Source organism: Talpa europaea, assembly GCF_964194135.1.
Source record: "Talpa europaea genome assembly, chromosome: 3".
Taxonomy (NCBI): domain Eukaryota; kingdom Metazoa; phylum Chordata; class Mammalia; order Eulipotyphla; family Talpidae; genus Talpa; species Talpa europaea.
Window position 1 is genome coordinate 29,179,785 of NC_140069.1, and position 13,459 is coordinate 29,193,243.

The 13,459-nt window shown below is 36.9% G+C and overlaps 1 protein-coding gene across 1 annotated transcript in view; it reads left to right on the plus strand.

Annotated features, from left to right (window-relative positions):
• The window catches only part of STK3 (serine/threonine kinase 3), a gene marked incomplete at its 5' end in the record, with an annotated part of 334,603 nt that overhangs the window by 262,109 nt on the left and 59,035 nt on the right, over positions 1-13,459 (plus strand).

Here is a 13,459-nt window from a genome sequence, read left to right on the forward strand (position 1 = left end):
GTGATGAAGAGATACTTTCACAGACCAGCTTGCCTGCCTGCCTGCCTGCCTGCCTCCTTCCTTCCTTCTTTCCTTCCTTCCTCCCTACCCCCCTCCTTTCCTCCCTCCCTCCCTCCCTCCCTTCCTCTTTTCTCCCTCCCTCTCTCCTTCATACAGCTTTTTAAGATTGTAGTTAACAATGTGGAGCATTGTGACTCCGTTGTTATAGACAATACAGATCAATTACCTCTTGGTATCTACTGATCTTTCTCCTGCCACACTCCTTATGTGTATCTTATGTGAAAGTCTAAACACTAGGCTTTTTTCCACTATACAGTACTGCTTCTAAATAGCACAGAAGCAGTAATACATGATTTTTTGCATTGTAGAGCCTAGAAAGTTATATTCAGGTAAGTACTGATATTGTAAAATGAACATAGGTAGGAATTTCCTCTCTGACATTTGTTTTATGTTTTCTTTGTGAAATCTATGTCATGTTAGATAATTATAATTTCAATGAAAAGGTAATTTATCAGACATACTTTAAAATGACACATTTTGTGTAGTGACTTTAGCTTTGGTAGCCATAGACATAATTCAATATATTTTATAATTTTATGTCCTAAGTATGGTTTTGTTTTTTTGTCACAGAGACTCTTATTGAAGGCCCTTTTTTTTTTTTTAAAGATTTATTTATTTAGGGGTCTCCCTGGTGGCGCAAAGGGTTAAGCACTGCACTATGAAGCAGTCCACAGCCTCTGCAGCACGAGTTGGATCCCTGGCCAGCCAGAGAGAAAACCACATGGCAAAGCAGACCTCTCCTGGCTCTCCCGCTGTTCCACTCAGCAGTGTATTTTGGTCAGTCTGCCTGTTCTGTTCCCTACTCTGTCTCTGGTGAATCCTCTCACCCCCTGCATCTGGCCTGTACCCCAGTTCTTATATGCATAAATAAATGAATCTTTAAAAAAAAAGCTTTATTTATGCATACAAAAGTGGGGTACAGGCCAGAGGTGGGGGGGGGAGTGAGAGGATTCACCAGAAAAAGAGTCGGGAATAGAACAGGCAGATTGACTGAAGTATACTGCTGAGGGGAGCAGCGGGCGAGACAGGAGAGGTCTGCTGCGCCATGTGGGTAGCTCCCTGGCCGGGGGTTGAACTTGTGCTGCAGTGGCTGTGGATAGCTTCATAGGTTGCGTCTTAACCCCTTGAACCCTGAAGGCCCATTTTTAGGTGAGCAGATAGTGGTTTATATAATTGCAATTGTTCTGTGTGCCTCAGTAAATTTTAAATCCCATCAGCCAACTCTCCACATTTAAGTTTCTACAATTTAGATATCATTGTATAATGTGGGATTTCCATGTTCCCAAGAATCTAATCAAGTGATGTTAGTGTCACCCCCAGCAGTTGTCACATTGTAGTAGAGCAGTAGTAAATAACATGTAAATAACAATAGTAAATAACATAGTTTCCTCTAGTTTTGTTTTCCTAAGAAAAGTGGTCTCAATTTTCTTTAAAATTTCTTGGAATCGTTTTAGTGAGCTCTCAGATTGTTAGTGCCTAATTTGCTAATGTGTCTTCATCATTTTTTGTTCTCTAAAAAAACTATAGCAATACATTGTTTTTAATTTTTTAAAAGTTCTAAAATGTTTTATACTAAAGATTCTGAATTCTATCACCTTTCCATGGATTTTCAAATGATTTCCCTGGTTTATTATTCTAATTGCCTTACATTATATTTGTATATACTATAATAACTTTATTCACGAAGGTAAGGATTACAAATCTGTTTTCTCTATCCCTAAAAGTGTGGTGCTTTCACTTTAAGAAGCAAAATTACTAAAAGATAAAAGGTAATTTTTTGGAAATTGGAGAAAAGTGACAATATTTTAAAATTTGATCTTTTATTTTTTTTAAAGTGGGCATGAACATTGAAGTCATATCCCAAGAAGAACTCTCCAAAACTGTTTTCAGCATTAACAGCGTTACTTTTACCTTCCTACTCCCACTGGGACCTCCTCCTGTAATGTCCAGGTTTCAGGGAGATAACTGAGGTCTTTTACAATCTGGCACCAACCAGCATTTACTCGTGGAGCTCTACTTTCTTATATATTATACTTTATCCAAACAGGTCTATGTCAGTTGGAATTATAAATGGTTGACTGTGGATATAAGCAGATTGGTTGTCATTAAGGAAATCAACATTTAGTACTTTTCATCTTGAATGAGTACATTAGAATCAGGTCAAGGATCTATTGTCATCAAATTCTTGTGATTATAGAGATTATTTCTTTGTGGGTGATTTTGGCAAAATAACTGCTTCAGGAAAGAGAAGACAGTACCTTTTACTTTGGTCAGCTCAGATTTACTTAATTCTGTCTCTGTAAAGGAGCTTTCAGGTCCAATAGGCTGAGGCTGGATTGGTAGCTCTAGTTGCCTTGAAGGAAAACTGTCTTTTGGTGTCTGAGGAAGAGCCACACCCTTCAATCAAGATAGATGGTTTCCTTCCTGACTCATATTCTTAACTCCTTTACCCTCCTGTCATCTTTTCTGCTCCTCTGGGCAAAATATGACACTGTGAATCAATCTATTTGTTCATCTTCTCAGCGTCTTCCCCTGCTGGAGAAAATCTCACATATGAACATCCCGTTTATGGCCTTCAACCCCATTTGGACCCTCAGTTTTCTGTAGGCCTTTGTTTCTCTTCTCAGCAATTTGGATAAAGGATGAGAATGATTTTTTTAGATTGTCATCAGATCTTCTGTCATCTTCCCTCTCAGTTTTAATAAATGATCTTGTCTTCTGCTTTGTAGAAAAAGAATTAAATATTATCCAACAATGTAGAGAAATTATATAATTGTTTTAAACATGGAGTTTGGACTATGGACTAGGATAGAAAAATTAGTCATGTTTAAGTCCCTCTCTCCCCTCACTTGCTCATTGAATTAACGTCAAGTCTCATCAGTGCTTCCTTTTTTTAAAAAATACATTTTAAAAGGACACTTTCACTAGGAAAAGGAGAAAGAAAAAGAGAGACACCTGCACAGACACAGGCAGGCAGGAGAGCTGCCCAGTTCTTCCTCTTTAATGTTTTTGCCCTCTTCACCATCCCTGCTTCCCAGGCAGCGCGAGAGGCCTGATCTACCTGGAACTGGAGATGTAGAGTAATTGAGCAGTTCCCACTTTTCCTTGCCTACTTCAAGACCTTGCTACATCTCTCTTTAGTTAGTGAGACAGACAGAGAGGACTTTATAGACAATAATGATCTTCAGAATGAACATTGTATTGCAAACATAAAGAGCAGTTTGAGTGGTAAGCTGAGGAAATGGTAAGGAAGCCATCTGCTGACCTGCTGTCTTCTAACTAGAATTATGATCATTAATGTTTATTGAGATAACCTGCAGGTGAGAGAACTATATTCTACTGTTTGTGAAATGTGAAGTTTCTGAGAAAATGGGGTATCATGGAAACATGAAAAAGCAATTTAAAAATTTTTGTTTCAGTAAGGAGAAAAAAAGTTGAATGTTTCAGGTTATAGCCATCATTAATTTAGGGCCCTACAGAGGGCCCAAACATTGTACTGAGGACTTTGTATACGTTATCTCATTTGCTCCTTACAAGGGCCCTGTAAAGTAGCATTGTCACTACCATATACCACTCAGGAAACTGAGACTTGGGAATGTTAAGTAACCTAAGATTTTGTAGCAGGTAAGTGGTGGGAGCATTACCCCCAGGTAATAGCACTACTCTGGGACTAATGAGCACAACATCCCTCTTGAACAGAATTCTAGAACATCTATGAGTCCTATAGGAGAGGAGACCTGGATCATTATAAGACAGCATGGATTACGTGGAAGATACCATATCAGAATAATATAACATCCTCTTTTGACAGCTTTGAGAAATGACTAGATCGTAGAAGATGCAGGGTTGGATATTGTGTGTTAGTACTTTGGAAATTATTTTCAGAATCTTTTATGATATCCTTGCAGATACTATGTACTGTGACTCAACTGATGGTTTTGTTATGAGAATTGAATGGTTATATGCAAATGGGCTTACAGAGGGATCACTCATGATTTATTGGTGGGAACAGAAACTACTTTAGTAGGTATTTTTAAACCCGAAGAGATTTAAGTGAAAGATGTGAATGTTAACAAAATCAATAAAAAGGTCAGAGAAGAGGGCTGTGCAGACTAGGCCTCAGAGAATGATTTCTATATCACTAGGAAAGTGACCCTATGTGGAACTGCTATAGCTACAGTCAGAAAGGCAGTGAATCCAGAGGCAGGCTGCCATTGACACTGTTGAATTTAGTAATACCCATGAAGATTAATCCCTGTATGATTCAGGGTGAAAAGCTACCGCTGATACTGCAACCACCCCATACCATCTGTAAGGGTGGTTACTGGATGCTAACATGCTGCTTATAAACCCCTTGTCTCCCTCACTATTTCTTCCTCCCAGAAGGAAACAACTGAAGTAGCAGACTTGTGGCTTCTGACCAATTTCTGGCATTCCCAGTTGTGAGAAATTATACCTACCCAGGATCCTCCGTGCAAGGGGTTCTGGAAAATGCGGTGTTTAACTTTTCCACCCTGTACGAGGGTTCACCATAGACTGTGGCAGTAGTGGTTTTATTTCTGTCAATTGCTTTTTTAAAAGATAAATTGTTTTCAGTGATATTTCTATTTATGTGGTTTAGGACCTAGTCCTCAGCCCTATCTGGTTCAGTGTTTTTATAGGAACTTGAATGAGGCTATAGAATGAAAGTCCATTAGAATTGCAAATGACATGAAGTGGAACAAAATAAAAATACATTCTAAGACAGAATCGTGAACTTAACAGATCTCCACAGGCTAGAGTGATGGGCTTGATTTGCAAATTAAACATTGTTTTCATGTAACTGACTTCACTAGTGTGCATTATAGAATCCGCGCCTCAGATGTGCTGTTTCTGTAGACCAGGGCAGGACCTGCGCATCTCTTTAAAAACATCAATACAAAATCAAAATAAAAAACCTCTACAGGACCTCCCTGGTGGCGCAGGCAGTTGAGTGCTGTACTGTGAAGCTGTCCACAGCCTTTGCAGCGTGGGTTTGATCCCAGCCGTCCGGGGAGAAACCCACATGGTGCAGCAGACCTCTCCTGTCTGGCCTGCTGCTTCCCTCAGCAGTGTATTTCGTCAGTCTGCCTGTTCTGTTCCCTGCTGTCTCTGGCGAATCCTCTCACCCTCCCGCATATCTGGCCTGTACCCCAGTTCTTGTATAAATAAATAAATCTTTGAAAAAAAAACCAGACCTCTACAGTGCTTCTGAGGCGCAGCTAGGACCAATTATTACTTGAGAACATGGAAATACACAGCGTCACTCTACTCGCAGGGTCCAGACGATGTAGGAGCACTAAATAAATACTCCACTTGCAGTATTTAGGAAGCTTGAAGAACAATGGAGCACATTCAGAGAGCCACTGGATGGTCATGTTGCATTAAGACTGGGTTCAGGAATAACTGGGCATTTTAGATTTTATAGTGTTTACTTAGATTAGTCTTTTATTAGTCTGTATATCAATGGTTAAATATTGGTCTAAGTAATTTTAATTGAATATGTATTTTGAACATTTTTTCTTTGTATATGCCTATAATACATGGTGATTTTTTAAAAAATATTACAATTTTTTGTTTCAGTTAGTAAGAGAAAGCAAATTGGGTTTTGCTTTGGATATTAGGAGTTTATCCTGCAAATAAGTCATACATTTATTTAAAAAGGTTTTAGAGAGTATACCAAGAAGGAGAAACTGATCAGTAGGTATCACTACTCCTAGATCATCTAATGTTGCTGGACAAAATTGTAGGTCTGAGACCATTTGCCCTGAACATCGTCTTCTAAGTCCCTTTCTTTGTGTGGTAACATATCTTCCAGCTCTGGTTCACATCCTTTTCCTCTTCTTTTTTCCCCAAAACCTATTTTAGAAAAGGATCAGATGTTCATATATAAATGCTTAATAATGGCTAGTGTTCCTGAAATATATGCATTTTTTCCTAAAATTTATGAAACTTTGAGCCAAAAGATTAAATCACTAAGCATGGAATTTTGAGATGCTAAGAAACAAGGGTAGAAATGGGAGTCACTTCCCCACTTCTCCAAATAGGTCTTACCATTCTTTCATAAAAAACTTCTGTATGCCTCTTTAACTGGGGAAACTGGTCTTGCCCACAAAAAAAAAAAAAAAATAAAAAATAGCAATAAAACCGACAACAATAAATTACAGTCTCACTTGTAGCTGGGTGCAAATACCCACAGTTTTACTGTGCAGTTAGAAACCCTTAATTTTCTTCTACGAAGGGACTAGGTGTCCTGCTAAGGCGTGGCTGCATAGATTTGGAGACACCTGTGGATACTGAACATGGTCTGCTTTTCTGTGTGCTCTTAGTCTGTGGAATGTTTAATGATGTGTGACCCAGACTCAGCCTGTTTGTGTAGATGTTTTGGTTATAGGATACTTCTTTTACTAGCACAGAGTACAGACAAGCATGTAAATATTAGTCTTTTTTGCATGTATAAATGAAAATCTGTCTTTCTTGTAAATGCCCCTGAAGAGAGGGCTTCCACAGACACACAGTGGTTATTACAATGCTCATTCCTTGCACAGGAAATCATTCCTTTTATTTAACTAAAGTTCTTGGGCTTCAATTTGTCTGTTACCTTTTATTCTGTCTTCATTGGAGATGGAAAACAGCTGGTCACTATTTTCTGTACAAGAACCCTTCATATATACTTGGATTCTTATTAAATTGTATCCTGAGATTTTTCCTGGCTGAACAATTTCAGTCCCTTTAACCTTTGTACAGGTGTCATTTTCTAAGCTTTTAATCTTTTTTTATGACTGGCCTCTGGATCTTCTCCATGTTATCTGTGTCCTCCTTTATTTTAAAATATGGTCTGATGTAGTTAAGAAAAAGCTGATGTCAGTAGCTTCTGTATTAACATCCTGGTTTTTATATGTATTCACTGTACTCTTGGCAACAAACTAAAGGACAAATTTCCAAGATCATTAATCAGGTGGAACACCCACATCTTAAAATATTTTTAGAAGAACAAATTAGGTAATATTCATAAATCCCTTTGATGTCAAAATATATTATGCTAAAGTTATGATTGTTATTTCATTCTTTACACTTGAGCATAGTTGCCATAATCATGCTAAGAAATTAAAAATTAAATTGCATTTCATTATTTAAAAAACTCCTTTATATATTTAAATTTTCATGTAGACTTTTCATCTGCTTAGAAGACCTGTGCACATTAGGAAAGCTAATGACTAATTGTGAGTGAACTGATATATTTTTTAAAGATCTTATTTTCCACACAATTTTGTTTCTTTCTGTATATTTTAGGAAATGTGTGAAGGGAGAGTAAGCATTATTTTTGTAAATTTCGTATGCACAAAGGGATCAAACTATGATTATTAATTCTTTGTTGCTAATGGATTTTAGTTCTGTAGCAAATAGTTAAAAGAATTGGGGCCAAAATTGTGGAACAAGGTAATTTTAAACATTAAATTTATTATTAAAATAAAGTATTTTTATAGCTAGGATCAGAATTCAGCTGCAACTGGAGAAATTGATGTCAGTTTTACATGATGATTCTTTCTGTGTTAAAAAAATGTATTTGCCATAGCAACCACAAGCACATATGACAGTGGTTACTATCTTGAGATTTCCTGTTTCACTCTCCTGTTGAAGGGACTACTATTTCTTTATTTCTTCTTTTAATAAATTGAAAGTCAGAAAGATCCTCCTTCCTTGTGCCATTTCTGTTACTATGCCTTTCCCTGGAGACTTGACTGTGTTCTGTAGACATGTGTTTTGTATTGTCTAGTTAAACATTGCTGGGTAACTGCAACTGTTCCCTCCCATTAATTTTTAAAACACATCTGCCTTCCTCCTTAGAAATTTTTTTAAATTATATTATTTTATATTGAGGTAAGGTTAGTTTACAACACTGCATATGATTTAAGGGCATAGATTCACACCTCCTTCGATGTATGTTACCATACCATACCCACCACCAAAGCACCCACTCTCTTCCACGATGGCCCATTGGACCACTCCCCGCTTCATCACCCACCCCTGCTGTCTCCCTCTGATAGCCTCAAATTTCTAGGGTTTGTTTTGGTTTAGTTTTGTCTGTTTCTGTTTCTTATATTTTCCACATATGAATGAAATCATTGGTATTTGTCTTTCTTCTTCTGACTTATACCACTTAGCATAATCCCCTCAAAATCATCTGTTATAAATGTCAAGATTTCATCTTTTCTTACAGCTGAGTAATATTCCATTATGCATCTATACCACATCTTTTTGATCCACTCATCAGTATTTGGGCACACAGGTTGTTTCTATAACTTGGATATTGTCAGTAGTTCTGCAAGGAACATAGGAATACATGTAACCCTTTGAAGTTAGAGTTACCTCCTTAGACGTTTTTTTAATTGTTTCTGTAAGTTTTCTTTGTATATAACGAAGATATACTCTAAGTGTTAATACCAGGTTTTAAACTAAGCAGGGGAAACTGCGTGGAAGTACGAGCACATACATTTGAATAAAAAATATGTATAAGCATGTATTGGTTAACATCTTATTATAAAGCTGTCCAAAAATAAAAATATAGTGGAATAAACTGCCTTCCTTTATTTAAAGTTGATTTTTAAATTTACGTTGATTTTTAGACTTTGTTAACTTTCTATGAGAATGTTTATTTCTAACTTAGGAATGGTTTTTTCCCCAGAACATTGAGTGTGGAACCCAACAGGCATTTTATTGTAGATTTTAGTTCAACCTATAAAAGAACCTTAAAACTACAATATATTTGAAGTACAGTGATAATTAAACAATTAAGTATTATAGTGAATTTGAAATTTCCCATTAAGATGTTCCTATAGTAAAGCTGAGAACTACCTTTTCCTACAACTTCACTTGAGAATAGAACTGTAACATTTAGAGACAGAATTTAGCTCTGTATGCAAGAAATCCCAAATAATAATGGAGTAAACAAAATGGCATTAGTTTCTTTTCTTACTTACCAAGATATCCAAACACAGTTTCTTAAATGGATAGAATGATTTCATAATGTCATTAAGAGATCCTTCTTACTGTCTGCAGGTATTTTTCTACTTCTCCTGTTTACAGTGTAACTGCTTTTTGGTATAACATACTTTTCTCTTGAAATAAAAAGAAAGAAAAGAATATTAAGCAAAGGATTCCGTTAAGGGATTTATCTCCCTCTCTCCCATATGATTTTATTTTTTAAGTTATTTTATAGAAAATTTGTGTAAGTTGAGTTACACTTGTATTATTTTATTATTCTCACAAAAATGGCAGAGGTAGAGAATATTAATTCATCTCACAAAAAGGGAAGAGGGAGACAATAATTGAGGTTAAATTCCTGGACTCTATTTTGGAGTAAAAGGTTGTCACTGGAGCCAAATTTCAATTCTGAAGAAGAAGATGCCTCTTATAATGGTGAGGTCCAAGGGGAATTCAAGGGTACTTAAAATCTGTTTTAAATGTTAATATGTCCCACAGAAAACATTGATTCAAAAGACCACTGGTACCCCTGTGTTTATTGCAGCACTATTTACAATAGATAAAACCTGGAAACAACCCAAATGCCCAAAAATAGATGATTGGATCAAGAAGATGGGGTATATATACAATGGAATATTACTCAGCAATCAAAAAGATAAACTCATCCCATTCGCAGCCACGTGGATGGAGCTAGAAGGAATTATGCTCAGTAAAATAAGCCAGGAGGAAGAAGAAAAATATCGGATGGTTTCACTTACAGCAGGAATATAGGGGAACCCAATAAGACATCAGCGTAAAAAAATAGTAACAGTACAAAACACAACAAAGCAAAAATGGACAATTATAAATCAGAGTCATACTGCAGGGAGGAGGAAGGAGAGGGATCAGAGGGAGGGAGGAAGGAGCACAAGGGACTGAGGTGATGGTGCACGGGTACATTGGTAAAGGAAACTATGGGGACTACACCTGAGGGAGTGGGAGGGAGCAAATATTGTTTAAAAATGAACAATGATGTAAAAAAATTAATAAAAGCAAACAAAAAGTTAATATGTCCCATCCAAATATCAGCAATATAACCTTATCAAATTAACCAATTTATTTTCTTTGAACAGCAGGAGATTTTAGGGAATAAAGGTGAAGGTAAAACACATTAAAACAAAAAACATTTTCTACTGTTTATTGACATACAAGTCAAATGTGTTCTGATAGGTACTTTAAAGACTACTTTGTCATTTTTTAAAATAACCCTAAGTAATTTCTTTATCATCAGTTTTGTGTATAGGATATGAACATTATGACTTCTGAAGGTTTACTGTGAATATTGGTGTTTTATACTCTCCTAACTTGATGGAATGCCTCAATATCTTTTCAGTAGGCACCATTTGGGTCCCAGATGTCTTATCACACTTACTTGTAAGCCTTCTAATGTCTGAGCAGCTCTAACTGGGTAATGAGTCTTTACATAAATGGTTGTGTTGAGAGTCTTTTTCTGTTTTTCCACTAATACATGCATATTTGGAATCTCATACTCATTTTTACTTTACTGAGGTAGTTTACTCTAAAAATTGTAGTAGTACTAACAATAATTTTCAAATTTATTATTAATGCACAGTTGCTAATAATGAAATACTAATTCAAAAGTAATGATGTTGAAAAACCACATACTCTCTCATTAGCTCCTTCTCATGACCATCATGAGAAGACTACTGTGGTAGTCTTATCTATAAAATTGTTTGGCTTAAAGGATTTATGTCTCTGAATTAGGTAAGGAATTTACAATTTAGTGAAAAGGTAAAGACAAACATTTATTTATTTGTTTATTTATTTATTTATTTATTTTAGAAGACATTTATTTATTTATTTATACAAGCACTGGGCACAGTGAGAATCGCGGGAGGGTGAGAATATTCACCAGAGCCAGAGCAGGGAGCAGAGCAGGCAGAAGGACCGAAGTACACTGCTGAGGGGAGCAGTGGGCGGCAGGAGAGGTCTGCACGCCATGTGGGACCCTCCTCCTGTGGCCGGGGAGCAGCCGGGGATCGAACTGGTGCTGCAGAGGCTGCGGGCAGCTTCACAACCCAGCGCTCAACCGCTGCGCCACCGGGGAGGCCCCAGACAAACATTTAAAAGACAAGTCATTTAATTATTATTATTAATTTACTAATAAATTATATTATTCATGTTTGTTTTTTAATAATTCACTTGATCAGGTATTAAGCTTAGCCATCCAAACTCCATAGAAAATGAAAAAGACCTATGTGTAGGTGTTAAAAAATATGATCACTTGCAGATAAAGATCTGCACATGTAAAGAGAAAAATCTTGCTTAACTTAGAATAGTTATCAGAAAGATCTCAAATTGATATTTGTACATTTGTGTTCATAGCAGTATTTCAATAGCCAAAATATGGAAGCAACCCAAGTGTCCATTAACAGATGAATAGATAAACAAAACAAGACATGCATGCAATGAAATACCAGTTAGCTTTAAAACATAAGGGAATTCTTATGTTTTACAACATGGATGAATCTTGAGAACATTAAAGTACGTAAAGTTAGCCAGTCATAAAAAGACAAATTTGTAATGATTCCAAACTATTATATGAGGTATTTAGAGTAGTCAATTTACAAAGACAAAAAGTAGAAGGTAGTTGCTGGCACTGGTGGGGAGGGGAGATGGGGAAGTTGTTATTTAGTAGGTATAGTGTTTCATTTTTGCAAGATGAAAAGAGTTCTGGAGTTTAGTTGCACAACAGTGTGAATGTACTAATACTGTTGAACTATACATGTAAAAATTGTTAAAATGGTGTTAAAATTTTATGTTAATATATATATTTACAATAGTTTTTTTATGGCACAATAAGCGAATTCAATAAAAAATATTTTGATGGGAAAAATGTCATTTTAAGACAATGAAATGGATTTTTTTCAAAGATTTATTTATTTATGTATACAAGAGCCAGGGTACAGGCCAGAGATACAGGGGGTGAGAGGATTCACCAGAGACAGAGTGGGGAACAGAACAGGCAGATTGACTGAAATACACTGCTGAGGGAGCAGCAAGCGAGACAAGAGAGGTGTGCTGCACCACGTGGGTTGCTCCCTGGCTTGCCAGGGATCGAACTCAAGCTGCAGAGGCTGCGAATTGCTTCATAGTGCGGTGCTTAACCCCTTGCGCCACCAGGGAAGCCCCTGAAACAGATTTTTTTTATTATAAATTTTATTTTTATATTCCCCATACAATTGCGACCCCCTTATTTTGACCCCAATCCCTCCCCTCCCTGCCCCCCACCCCCCATAGAGTGTCTCTGGTTCATAGTTGTTCGTTGATTTTGATTTTTACTTTCTTATAGTTATTCTTTTTCCTGGTCCCTTATTTAAGTTTTCTAGATTCCTGCTATGAGTGAGACCATCTGGTATTTTTCATTAGATTTTTTAAATGAATAAGTACTACCATTACCAAACTCTCTTATCTTCATCTTTTTTTTTTTTTTTAATTTTCTAGAGGCATGTCTTATTTCTTTACTTATTTGTTTGTTTGTTTTGTTTTTGGTTTATACATGCACTGGGTACAGTCAGAAGCGCGGGAGGGTGAGAGAATTCACCAGAGCCAGAGCGGGGAGCAGAGCAGGCAGAAGGACAGAAGTACACTGCTGAGGGGAGCAGCGGGCGGCAGGAGAGGTCTGCGCGCCATGTGGGACCCTCCTCCAGTGGCCGGGGAGCAGCCGGGAATCGAACCGGTGCTGCAGAGGCTGCGGGCAGCTTCACAACCCAGCGCTCAACTGCTGCACCACCAGGGAGGCCCTCTTATCTTCATCTTAACAAACTCCAAATCTACCAAATAATATAGTAAGTCATCACTTAACATTGTTAATAGGTGAACCTATGTATAGTCATTTCAGCCAATATCCACAGGGATTATTTTTCTCTCATCAATGTTATAATGAAATGACATTTTTCAAGGATCTGCTCAACCTGAGATCTAAAAGAGGAGCTGGGACCTTATCTCACATTTCCATCACCCTTATCCCACCATTTTAATTGAAAATTTTTTAAACTTATTGATTTATCATTTAGAGTAGGCATCAGTTCAGTTTTAACACATATCCCTAAAGAGTAAAAATAAAGGTTTTAGTACTTTCTTTTGACCAAAATCACCTTGTAGAGCTCATCCTGAGCCAACAATGTTATGTAGCGTCATATACTTTTAAGCTACATTAGTACTTCTACAAAACCATTCCTGGATTGGTCAGATTGCTATGCTCAATATTATGTCTGACTTTGGAAGATCTTAGAGAAATGAGAATGACTCTGTAGGCAAGTAAACAAGATGATGATGAATTGGAAAAACATGTCACATGAAAGGAACTGGGTTTGTTTCCCCAGAGAAACAACCA